General features: G+C 42.9%; 1 pseudogene; it reads left to right on the top strand.

Moving 5' to 3' along the window:
* Nucleotides 1-3283: 3283 nt before the first annotated feature.
* On the top strand, nucleotides 3284-7902 carry LOC147978204 (uncharacterized; annotated as a pseudogene).
* Nucleotides 7903-12799: the final 4897 nt, after the last annotated feature.

Genomic DNA, 12799 nt, shown 5'->3' on the forward strand with positions numbered 1-12799 from the left:
AAAACCAAGCAATACGAGCGATATTATGACCCGGTCACCATGATGGTATCTCATGTCTGAGATTTGCTTGTTCGTATGCATCCACCTATGACAAACTGCTATAGAAGTCTTTTTCAAGTTGATGTCCGCTGTCTAAGCTGAACTCCACCAAATGCATTATTGGGATCTGTTCATACGGCTCCATTCTTGTCTGACAGTTGGTGTCCCTTGGGAACAAAGATTAACAGGCTGCAGGTCTTCCGAAGGACATAACATATGCGTACAGCTTTGCAGCTGGGAAGGTATCTGAAGATGTGTTGTTTTTACTTGATCATAGCTACAATAATGACTATGGCTGAAGACTGAACGTAAGCTTAGATTCATCAAAGATTCTTTGATCTGAGGGATCAACATTGAATCGTTCGGCCACAGCTCCATCAGCGACGCCAGGAGCGGGGCCAACCCCGACTATAACAGGACCCAATTTGCGTGCCAACGCGTCCATGACTCCACTCACGATGGCTCGACCTGAAGACCCCCACTGCGTCGCGGGTCGTCGCCAGCTGTTCCCGCTTTGGCACTCGTTACTCTGTGCGCTCTCTGCTCCTGCTTTGCCATTCGGGCCCTCGTTCAGTGGCGACGGCTGCTGCGCGCATTGGGCAGTCAAGGCATATCCCGGACATCCATGTCCGACCGGATCTTCAGTAGCCGCCGCCGGTCGCACCCTCCTCGCCTGCCCCGCAGCTGCGACCGCCCCTTCATCGAAGCACGCAGCGCCGGCTCTGGCTAGGTCATCTCATCGACGTCCACAAGCACATCCTTGGGTTCCTCGCTAGAGTCACTATGTCACTTCCTTGAAATGGAGGCACTTTCTTTGCGGCACTTCTAAAAACTGCCTCTAATTGTTTTTTTAAACGCACTATTTATGTCACTGCCTCAATTGGTGATATCTTGAGGCAATAACCAAAACTGCCTCAAATCCGACATGATCATTTGAGGCAGTATGGAAAACTGCCTCAAATTGTTAATCAACTGAGGCAGTTTTAGGTGCCTCACCTGTATCCATTTGAGGCAGTTTTTAATACTGCCTAGACAGTTTTGACATTTTGAGGCAGTATTGAAAACTGCCTCAAATGTCAATCATTTGAGGCATGTCAATCATTTGAGGCAGTATTAAAAACTACCTCAAATGTGAAAACTGCCTCCAAAAACTGACAATTTGAGGCAGTTTTGTCATTTTGAGGCAGTATTGAAAACTGCCTCAAATGATTAAACATTTGAGGCAGTTTCTATAGTGCCTCAACCCAAAAAAATAATATACATCAACTACAGCATCCCAGAAAAGCAATATAAACAAGTCCAGATACTTAGCATCACAGTCCACATAAGTCTTAGAGGAATTCAACAACTAGGTTCCAGTGGACAGTCTAACATACCAATATAAACAAGACCAGGTACTTAGCATTTAACAACTAGGTTCCACTTGGAGGCGAGATACTTAGCATATTAGTAGATAACTTGCGAGAGACGAGGGAAGAAGAAGGTGATCGTGCGGTCTACATTGGCTGCACGAATCTCAAACATTGGAAGTTTCGACACCTTGCTACCTTCCGGAAGATATATAGGATTTCCAGAGGGTTTTTTTATAGGAATTTCCGGAGGGGGTGGTGGTGGTTTGGAAGGGTTGGGCCGGAACTCAATATTCCAGGGTCCAACCATCCGCCCCGGCCTAGCTGCCTACCCTCCAAACCTCAAACCGGATCCGACGGTAGAGGAAAACCAGATCGCACCCACAGCCACAAGCCCACAACCCCTCTCTTCGCCGCCGCAACAACCAACCACCACCGTCTCCTCCTAGCCGCCGCTGCACCATCTCCTCCTCGCTGCCGCCGCCGCAACAACCACCCCTCCTCGTCTTCGCCGCCTCCACCACCACCAGTGGCGGAGCCAGGAATTGAGATGAGGGGGGTCGAACATATAAGGTCTAAAATATTGAAGGCACAAAAGGAAGTCTATACGGCACAAGAAATGGTCCAGAAGATCCAATTTCCATCATTTATACAATAGAACTACCAAAAACACGAAAAGACATCTAAATGACTTGAAAACTAATAGTATCATACCATTAAGTTGGATTTATGCGAAGAAGACGAAAGTGTCGAGGTAGATGGCCTCGACGATCCTTGTAGGAATGAAAACGCAGCATAATCTTCTTGTCATCAATTTGGTTTTGGTAAAGTTATGACCAATCAAACGACTCGGGCTTCTTGAGAAATATGCCCATCTCATTTTATCTCTGATTTCTGGGGTACCAAATTCATCTATTGGTCTCCGAATTCCAGGATCAAAAACAACATTTGCTAGCTCAAATATTTCAGAAATATTTGTTTGTTGAGTATCATACAACATTGAAATAAAAATCAATCTTTGAGCAATCTCATTCACACTACTGGTCACTACACAATTAGGCATCAGAATTGCAGTCACTCGGCTCAGTTCACAGTGATGGAACCTTACCATGGATCTCTGCCAACTCACTCTGTGTTGCCCATGTCCTTAAGAAGTCATCAGCAATCTGGCGCTCCATAAGGATGTCAAGCATCCAATGCAGGTTGTCAGCCTGCCTAGCAATCCGCCATACAAAATAATAAGAATAATCTATATCTATACCTAATAATAAAAGCATTAAGGTTTCTTCCCCATATGTTTCGTTCGTTCCGTTCGTTCGTAGGTCGCGAGGCGTGGTCTTCGTTTCGTACGTCAAGGGAGATCATGGCCCTGTCGCACAAAGAGACCAATACAAACCCAGTATCCTAATTAGACCCGAGCCCGGCCTCTTCTTTCCTTTCGTGGGCCTTCAAATTCAGGAGCGGTCGCTTGCGCTACATCAAATCGATCCAACCTTATGATCCACGAGCGTTCCAAGGTATATCAGACACGCGAGCTAGCAATTCGACTAGAGATCAACCGAGAACAATGGCCGCGCGACGTACGAGGCGGATACTTCCCTCGTATCAGCGCGATTCAGACGACGGGACGCAGCCCGCAGGCCAGCGCGATCCCGACGGGACACAGTCCGCAAGGCATAGCGCAGGCATGAGGAGATCGAGCTAAGCTTCGAAACGGACGTGGTAGTACGCCAGAGAGGGACCTGGGGACGAGCGGGTATGCATACAAGAGACGATCTACTGCGCTGCTCCGCCGTGTTTACCTTGACGCCCACCTGCCATGTGCCCATGACGACGGCTGCCCGGACAACCTCTTGCACCGCCGCGATGCCAAGATCCAGTCCATCGATATCCGCATGGCCTGCAAGCGCGCCCGTGCCAATCGCCTGCACGAGGAGAGGAAGGCAGAGCAGCCAGCGCGCCACCGTCGAGTAAGACGCCAGTGTCCCGGTGGAAGATTTGAGCAGTTGAGGCCAGCAAGATGACAAACTTAGATTGGAGCTGGAAGATTTTTTTTCCGAGAAGCAAATCCTCAATTGCAGATTGGCCTTTTCTCTCAGTTCTCAACTGCAGATTGGTGGTTGCTCCATTGTTGGATTGCTCCTGTAGCATCGGGCAGTAAATTGGATATGCAATGACAACCCAAAAAGGGACTGCCTTGTAGCACTTTCATAGTTTACTTTCCTCAATGCCCATCAAGGTTAGATATACTTGCTACAATAACCACTCCGTTGTCACCTATGAGCACATTAGTTGATAGGTTATCCAGGTTCATTGTTACGATGATCATAGATTCATAATACTGCTGGATAAATTGGATGGATGTAGGCTTTTGACTTATGATATTGGGTTACATAAACACTATGAATACAAAAAATAAGCCTTGGTACATGGATCGAGTTTTCCTGCTTAAATACTCATTAGAGTTATAATGCAGTTTAAGTAGAGCTTATAGGGTGCATGCTTGAGTTGCACGCATCAATAGGCCTTGGTACATGGATGTGGTGATGAATGCCGGCTATGATTAGCACATATAGGACACTTCGCTGCATTGGCTAGATTAAGGACTCGAGGAAGGTAGTTGTGTCCTATCTACTCTCTTGGTTTTTTATTCACTTCATGTTTTAGGTTTACTCAAAGTCAAATTTTGTCAAGTTTGACCAACAAGATAGGAAAAAAATATCACAAATGTATATATCATGAAAATATAATTCACGACGATTCTAATAGTATATATTTTACATTGTCCTTTTCATAAAATATTTGGTCAAAGTTAAACAAATTTGACTTTGAGTAAATTCATAATGCAAAGTAAATAAAAACGGAGGGACTATGACACTTGGCCCCATCGAGAAAAAATGTTTTGAGTTACTAAATCTCTATGGAATAATTATTCAATAAAATCAACCCGTAACAATGCACGGGCACTTTTTGCTAGTAATAATAAAAAAAGGAGCCGGCCAGCCCAAGGCCCAGCCGGACCAACACCCCAAACCCTAACCTAGACAGACGCACGCACCCAATCCCAGCCACCGTGCTGCCACCTGAACCCAACACCCGCGCACTCCCACAGTCCCACACAACGCACGCACACACACGAGGAGGCAGCCGACCCAGGGCCGGCCCATAAATCGGGCAAAAGGGGCGACCGCCCCGGGCCCCAATAGGGGAGGGCCCCAACTAAAACTTATACTAATAAGCACTATACGCAAAAACGTTAGTTCACACCACATACTAATAAGTTGTACCATGCATGGGCAAACCAATCCGACCGGCGGAGTTGAGTTCAAATACACTAGTCTCTCTTTATCATGGATGTCTTAATGCACAATTTTTAATTCAATAGACGTGTAGGAAATCTCATTTGCATTAAATCAAACCATGTGAGTCTGGACGAACATGTTAGTTAATCGAGTCATATGTAGAAGTATAATCAAGAAAATTTTTAGTTCTTCGATGATTCTATTATCGAACCCAATTTGCATGTCACAATTTCTATGTCCTAGAAGTTTCCAAGAATATGACTGCCCAAAATACACTAGAAACCACTATTAAAATATTTGTTAGCGTGTATATGATTTAGAAATCTCTACCATAATATTCAAAAATGTTGAATATATATGAACACACTCATAGATATATAAATATGTTACACTACATTGTTTATGCAATATTAGAAAAATAAATCATTTGTTACATGATAAAATTTTCATTTTGTAGAATTAGAATTTTCAGTGTATAGTACATTACATCCAAATACCAATAAATAATATAACTATTATTTGAAACAGTTTTGCTAAAGCACATCTAGATGTGCTATAAGTATTGCACATCTAAGTCCTATGTCATTGATCTTATGATGAGATTCGTGTAGATATTTTCTTTTTCTTTTTTCTCTTTCTCTCTATGCTTAATTCACCCACTTAGATATGAAATAACTAGAGCACATCTAGATGTGCCCTAGACACACCCTATTTGAAAATATTCTTATGTGGCTAAGTAATAGAAAAAATATTAATTACAACTATAATGTGGTACACATAATTTAAAATAAGTATAAAACTTTAGTATAAAAAAACAATTATTAATAGCTGTGGAAGTGCTCGATGATCCTCTACTCCAAATCGATTTAAAGAGACTGCAAGAGTTGAGCACAGCGATATTATCATATTATTTACTTCGCCAGTTTTTCTATCCACGAAATTGGTCGTGTAGGAAAATCATTGTGTTGGAGGAGCTATGCACCTTATGTACTGATTTGGAGATAATTTAGAATATTCTCTTGCCTATGGTTGCGCAAGCACAGGTGGTCGCAAATCTGGGACTCACCGATGAAGTTGCTGGGGCTGTGGTGGCGATGAAGGTGAAAGCGACAGCCATGGAAAGTGCAGGGAAGCAATACGTAAAAGGACTCTCGATGAGGTCTTTGATCTATCAACGAATTGCTAGTCTAGGTGAGGTAATGGAGTGTGTCACACGGGACTTAATAGCTAAGAGTCAAACCCTTCAAACATTTCAAGATGGTATTCCAAATATGATCAATCGGATAGATGAAGTATTGAACACCGAGATGCAGTTCTGAGTTCTGGCGCTGGCGACATAACTTACAGAAATTGAAGGAGAAATTTTCCCAAAATAAGATCATTGTGCAGGACTGTGAGTTTGAAGGCATAATTTTTAAGAGCAAATTTGACAACATGGATATAGAAGGAAGAGCAACTAAAGAAAATGAAGAGAGCAGTCTAATGGACAAGGAGAACACCACCCCTCTTGTCTCAAGCAACATAATAACTGATAAGAATCAGCTAATGTTGAAGCCTACCAGTTCCCAACAGTTGATGGATTCCATTTCCCCTCTGAATTTGGAACATGACAAGTTTTCAGATAGTGAAAACTCAGTACTGAACATTGGAAAGAAGATGAAGTCAAATGAACTTACATCTGAAAATCTTTTTCCATTAATGCCAGTCGAGACAGAGTTTCTGCTCATGTCAGATCAAGATTTAAATACTGACATCATTCTAGACAAGGAGAACTCAGTGCTGGCTTCTGGAAAGTATAATGCTGGTATCTCCCCTGCGAAACAAGGAGATCTCTTTCCTGACAAGAATGCGACACCTGCCTCCAGGGATCTCAAGCGCATTGTTGGTAAGGTTCTTGGCTCAAGGATGGACAGTTCGGTGTCAGCAGAATACACTTCAAACAGGAACAACCATCAACGGGAACACGACGAACTTTCACCAGTGTATGATGAATAAGGAGACCTCTTTCCTGACGAGAATGTGACACCTGCCTCCAGGGATCTCAAACCCATTGTTGATAAGGTTCTTGGCTCAAGGATGGACAGTTCGGTGTCGGCAGAATACACTTCAAACAGGAGCATCCATCAAGGGGAACACAGTGAAGTTTCATGAGAGTATGATGCCATCTCCCTAGTGAGGCAACCAGACATCTTTCAAGACAAGGAGAATGTGACATCTGCCTCCAGACGTCTCAAGTCCATTGGCAGAGAGGTTCTTGGCTCAAGGATGGATATTTCAGTGTCGGCAGAATACACTCCAAACAGGAGCATTGATATACGGAAATGCAATGATCTATCATCAAAGTCCCAACGTTCCCACACAGTAGATGATGGAACTTCCTATTCAGATAAAGAGAATTTGACACCTATATCTACAGGAGATATGAAAGCGAGAAGGTGTCTTCCAAAGAACCTCTTCCAAGTGGATGCTGACCAAGATCAAGAGGCCTTCTGCTCGGACAAAGAAAACTCTACACCAGTGTCTTCTATATCTCAGAAAACAATGGATATGTCTGAAAACCGTACACGGATTGAAAGTGCAATCACAAAGAGAAGGGTGGAAGATAGGCTCCCGTCCTAGACTCTTCTCTCAGATTCTCCCTTGAGACCGACCAGCTCATTCGATTGCACTCAGGCTAATATTAGAACAGCTAATTTTTCAATCAGGTTGGAAGATGAACATAACAATAATCAAGATCAAGAGGCCTTCTGCTCCAACAAGGAGAACTCTACACCAGTATCTTCTGTAGCTCAAAGAACAAGGGATATGTCTGAAAACCATGCAAGGATTGAAAGTGCAATCGCAAAGAAAAGGGTGGAAGATAGGCTCCCTTTCTAGACTCTTCTCTCAGATTCTCCCTTGAGACCGACCAACTCATTTGATTGTACCTAGGCTAATGCTAGAACAGCTGATTTCTCAATCAGGTTGGAAGACAGACTGAACAGTTTTGCAGTATGTAATCGTAGATGTGTGCATAGGCAACAGAGAAAGCATGCATATATGCAGTAGATAGATGCTCATTTCACTAATCAAAAGTTGTCTTGTGCATAAGCATGTCATTTCCTATGACAGGGCAGTTGTGCAGCACCTTCCGTGGGATATCATGGAGAGCTGAGGCGGCGGTAGGCAATCTGTTGGCGGTGGCGCTGGAGATGCGGGAGAAGCTGGAATAGTGACAACTTCCTCCTCTCGGTAGACCTACCATGGTCCCGTGGGCCCTGCCCCGAAATGCCACGGATCCGGGTGTTGGGTATTCCTCTCCTCTCTCTGGCCTTGCAAAATGTTTGGATTTTACATGAAGTTTTCTGCAAATGTTGCTTGAAATTTTCTCTGTAAATTGATTTGTAAAGTTGCAAATTCATGTGTAAATTTTTCTCTCTAAGTTCATGTGTAACTGTAGCACATGTGTTTGCATGTTGCAGCAAATGATGTGCTTGCTTGCTCTGCTTGAGCAACATTTTCTTGGTGTGTACTTGTTCAACTTGATCTCTATTTTGTTTGAACTAATTCTGAATATGCAATCTCCATTTTCTTTCTAGTTAATATGAACTGAAGAATTGGTGATACTGTGCATTTGGCAAATTTCATGTAGCTAACAGTTAACTAGGTTGATGAGTTTGAATTCCGTCCGTGTACTGAATCCATAAAATTAGGTCTTTGAACTAACATCATCATCACTTACTGATACTTGGAGTAATTTCCTGTTTGGTCATGCATAAGCATAGCAAACAGAACTTGCAGTAAGCAGAGCACAAGAAACAATCCTAAGGGTTGTACTTGTATCTCCTCTCAGGTGAGATGAGAAGTAGGTGAGATGAGAAGTAAGATTGACAGCATATAGATCCTATAGGTTGTACTCATAATTGATCTATATAACTGAAGCTTGATGTGTACTTGTTCAATTATTTTCTTGATGTGTACTGTTTCAACATACAAATAGTGAACTCAAGATGGAGTGCATCTGCTCGGTGAGGTCCCTCTCATCCTACTTCTACTCCTCCTCCAGTGATTGTGTGGACTGATTCAATATGTTGTATTTTTGGCATTATAGAGTTTGGCTTTGGTCCTAATGATTCTATGGCCTGACGGTTAAGTGGATTAAGCACGAATTTGCTGGAGAAAAATGTTGTTCTAGATCTGCAGGGTGTTTGCTGGTATTTGGTTCCTGTTTGTGTACTTGTCGTGCGAATGTGGGAGAGTTAGCCAAGTAATCTTACGACTTGCGAATCAAAATCATCTTGGAGAGGTAGGTATGAAAGGTATTAAAGATTGCGGGTAACATCCCGACAGAAAACAGGGGCGCATATGCACCATGTTTCCGTTACCGTGTGCAGTATGTTTCGTTTTATTTGTTGGGGGCTAGTTGATTGTTGTCCTGTCTATGTATTAGTCCATGTTGTTCTGTCTCTGTCTAGCACTTCTTTCTTATAATGGCTGGAGGAACCCAGCAGCCTTTGCAATGCACAAAGAATTTGTGCACTTTACTTATAAAAGGCTGGCCACGAGTGCCTGTTTTCCACAAATGTTAGCTTTCATTGGTGCAATTTTGTTGGGGGCTAAATTGTATAACAACTAGCCGTGCATTCAAATTGTTTGTGTGGTGATTGACGCCATCTTGATCCTCAACTGCTATATCTGTGCATGTTTTAAATTTGGCAAATGACAGATTGCTTTACTTTTCATGGTTTGTATGATTGTAATAACTCTGACTCGAATTACCACAACTTTTGAATTCGTGTATGCATCTCAATATACAAATAGTTAAATCACGTTTTATAGTGTTAAAATTTCCTAACACTCATCAACCAATGCTTATGTCTTGTATGCTTTTGTTCACATGGTTTGCAACTGTATATTACATGTCGTCAATATACTAGTCGCTCTAACCAGAAAGGCCGCACTTGGTTTCTTGACTAGCATGTAGATCCTGGCACTGTTGTTTTAATCATTTCATCATTTTATTACCCATTCTTATTTGTGTGGGTACTAGTGCTCAATTTTACTAAGAATGCTAAGGATTTATTTCTTAAAAATCTTGCAGGACTATCCAGATCGGTCGGTGTGGGTTCATCGGTGACCGTCGCAGCCGACGGGAGGAGCTCACCGCGCCACAGCCACAATTCTTGCTTCCCCACCAACGGCTGTTGTGAGCTCTCTCTCCTCCATTCCTCCATCTTTATTCTTGTGAAAAAATGTTTCTTTTTCCCCGTTGAATTGGATGTGTGCATAGGCAGTACATAAAGCACACACTTATGTAGTAGATAGAAATTCAGTTCACTAAATTTTGTTCTTATTAGTAATAAATAGCTAGGCATGAATGCATGTTTTCTAAATTTGTGTTGTCGTTGGTGTGATTTTGGTGGGGGATAAATTATATGTCAAGTGGTTATGTATTCAAATTTTGTGTGTGGTTGTCGCTGCCATCTCGATCCTCAATTGCTATATCCGTGAAAGGTTTTCTTTTGGCAAATGACAAATTACTTTAATTTTGATGTTTTGTATGATTGTAATAAGTCTGATAGATTTATTTACATTTCATGGTTTGTATGATTGTAGTAACTCTACTTGGAATTAGCACAACTTTAGAATCCATTTATACATCTCAACTTACAAATCGTTAACTCAAGTTTTATAGGTTTGATATATTTCCCTAACACTCATCAACCAATGTTTATGTTTTGTATGCTTCGTTCACATGGTTGCAACTATACATTACATGTCGTGAATATACTAGTTGCTTTAACCAGGAAGGCCACACTTGGTGTCTTGACTAGCATGTTGTGATATAAGTTGTAGTATGATTCTGGCACTCGTTGATTTAACCATTTTATTACCCATTCTTATTTTTCTAGGGGTACTAGTGCTTAGTTTTACTAAGAACGTCAAGGACTTCTTTAAATCTTGCAGGACTATCCAGATCGACGGGTGAGTTTGTCGGTGACTGTCGCAGCAGGCAGGAGGAGCTCACTGTGCCGCAGGAATGGCATCAAGGAGGCGAGGAAGAAATGGTGGTCGCCTGCCCGGGTTGATGCTGCCGGCAGTCCACCAGAGCCGCTGTCGGATGTCTTATGGTGACCACCTCCTTGAGATGATGCTATAGCGCATCCCACCCATTACTGCTCAGGTCCCCTCGATCCCCTCCCATCCCTTGTGCTGCCCGCCGCACTTCTCCATTACTGCTCTGCTCCTCCTTGGACGTACCTCCTCCATCCCATTTCCTTCTTCCTGAAGCCACCACCGCCGCCGGCATTCCTTCCTCGACGCCCACCCCTTGACGCCGGCCAACCGCACCCACCTAGACCCCTCGACGCGCCACCCAATTCCGTTCGCCCACCGTGCACCCGCCAAACCCCTCCCTCCCTGCCACAGCGACGGCCCAAGCAGGACCAGCGGGACGCACGGGAGATGGAGGGCCTCCGACCCCAGTTTCTGGCGCTGACGACGTCCCCGACCTTCTGTTGCTGGTGCCGGCAACGACTACATCCCTAACCTTCATCTGCCCAGTGAGGTCCCTCTCCTCCTACTCCTCCTCCAGCATTCCTTGGAAATCTTGTTACCTACTTGTATGGACGAGTCGATATGATGTATTTATGGTGTTATTATAGGGTTAGTCTTTGGTCCTAATTGCTTGTATGGTCTAACGGTTCAATGGATTAGGCCACCCAGGAAAATTGTCGTTCTGGATCTAGGGAGTACTAGCTAGAACTTGGTTCCCGTCTGTATAATGGTCGTCCTCTACTGTGCACCATGTTTCCATTTCCTACCTCATGGAGGCTGTTTCGTTTTATCTAGGTGATTGTATTTCTGTCTCTGTAGTAGTCCATGTTAGGTTCTATAAAGTATGTCATGCTGTGTACCAGATCTATTGTATACCCTACACTGTTTTTCGCAAGGGAGTACAATAGTGATCTAGGAGTAGATCACTGGACAGCGGTCAAAATTATCCTTAGTGGAACAAGGATATGTTTCTCGATTATGGAGGTGACAAAAAGGTTCGTCGTAAAGGGTTACATCGATGCAAGTTTTGACACTAATCCAGATGACTCTAAGTCTCAATCTGGATACATATTGAAATTGGGAGCAATTAGCTAGAGTAGATCCGTGCAGAGCATTGTTGACATAGAAATTTGCAAAATACTTACGGATCTGAATGTGGCAGACCCGTTGACTAAACTTCTCTCACAAGCAAAACATGATCACACCTTAGTACTCTTTGGGCGTTAATCACATAGCGATGTGAACTAGATTATTGAATCTAGTAAACCCTTTGGGTGTTGGTCACATGACGATGTGAACTATATATGGGTGTTAATCACATGGTGTTGTGATCTATTGATGTTAAATCACATGGCGATGTACTAGATTATTGACTCTAGTGCAAGTGGGAGACTGAAGGAAATATGCCCTAGAGGCAATAATAAAATTATTATTTATTTCCTTATATCATGATAAATATTTATTATTCATGCTAGAATTGTATTAACTGGAAACATAATACATGTGTGAATACATAGACACACAGTATGTCACTAGTATGCCTCTACTTGATTATCTCGTTGAATCAAAGATGGTTATGTTTCCTAACCATAGACATGTGTTGTCATTTGATTAACGGGATCACATCATTAGGAGAATGATGTGATTGACATGACCCATTCCATTAGCTTAGCACCCGATCGTTTAGTATGTTGCTATTGCTTTCTTCATGACTTATACATGTTCCTGTGACTGAGATTATGCAACTCCCATTTGCCGGAGGAACACTTTGTGTGCTACCAAATGTCACAAGTAACTGGGTGATTATAAAGGTACTCTACAGGTGTCTCCAAAGGTACATGTTGGGTTGGCGTATTTCGAGATTAGGATTTGTCACTCCGATTGTCGGAGAGGTATCTCTGGGCCCTCTCGGTAATGCACATCACTTAAGCCTTGCAAGCAATGCAACTAATGAGTTAGTTGCGAGATGATGTATTACGGAACGAGTAAAGAGACTTGCCGGTAACGAGATTGAACTAGGTATTGAGATACCGACGATCGAATCTCGGGCAAGTAACATACCGATGACAAAGG

Source organism: Triticum urartu, chromosome 3A, assembly GCF_056163025.1.
Source record: "Triticum urartu cultivar PI428250 chromosome 3A, HENAU_Tu73, whole genome shotgun sequence".
Classification (NCBI taxonomy): domain Eukaryota; kingdom Viridiplantae; phylum Streptophyta; class Magnoliopsida; order Poales; family Poaceae; genus Triticum; species Triticum urartu.